Genomic DNA, 739 nt, shown 5'->3' with positions numbered 1-739 from the left:
GCCCCGCCCGGTCACCCCACTTTGTTTTTCCTTTTTCCACCGCTGGCCACTGTCCTACCTTCTCCTAACCTCCAACCCCTCTTCCCCACCTCTCTCTCCCTTTTTTTTCGGTCTGTTCGTACCGAGGCGCTTATGGGGCCGTGCGCGCGCTTAAGCACTATATATGGTCGCACTTTTTTCTCTGTGATTGTTGTAATATTTTACCGCGTGTCCCCAAAATAAAAGAGGTTCATTAACAGAGAGTGAGAGAGATAAAAAACATATTCGACAGATAGAAAAAAATCTTCAAGGAAACAAAAGTTAGCTTTATAAAGGTAAACAACAACTAAATGGAGGATAAATAATCATCTAGCAATAACTAGATTGAGGATGGCGAATTATATTTGGCAACGTAGCTAAACATTTAGCCATGTCGCAAAAAAGTGTATTTTTATATAGCTATGGCTATCTTGCTAAAACAAATTGGTGTACCTAAACATACCCAAGTTTTTATCTATATAACTAAATAATTATTAGTTGTCCTTCATTTATCTACGTGCTTAGTCATACAGCTACTCATTTTTCCGTGTTTTTGGCGGGTAGCGCCGATGGCCGGCGGCCGTTCCGCGTGCGTGTGAAGACGATAATAGGAAGCGCGCCGCCGGCCCGACTGCGGCCCGACCGAGCGGCGGCGGCGGCGACCTTCCGGCTCACTGCAACAGGTGGTGCGCTATAGCGTAATGCTGCCCCCCGCCCCGCC

General features: G+C 46.5%; 1 protein-coding gene across 1 annotated transcript in view; it reads left to right on the top strand.

Moving 5' to 3' along the window:
- LOC113202133 (A disintegrin and metalloproteinase with thrombospondin motifs 8) overlaps positions 1–739 on the top strand; it is a gene marked incomplete at its 3' end in the record, with an annotated part of 106,949 nt that overhangs the window by 75,307 nt on the left and 30,903 nt on the right. The window lies entirely within an intron of this gene.

This window comes from Frankliniella occidentalis, unplaced genomic scaffold (assembly GCF_000697945.3).
Source record: "Frankliniella occidentalis isolate FOCC.00 unplaced genomic scaffold, Focc_3.1 Scaffold4, whole genome shotgun sequence".
In the NCBI taxonomy this organism is placed as follows: Eukaryota; Metazoa; Arthropoda; class Insecta; order Thysanoptera; family Thripidae; genus Frankliniella; species Frankliniella occidentalis.
This window is presented reverse-complemented; position numbering and strand designations above follow the sequence as displayed.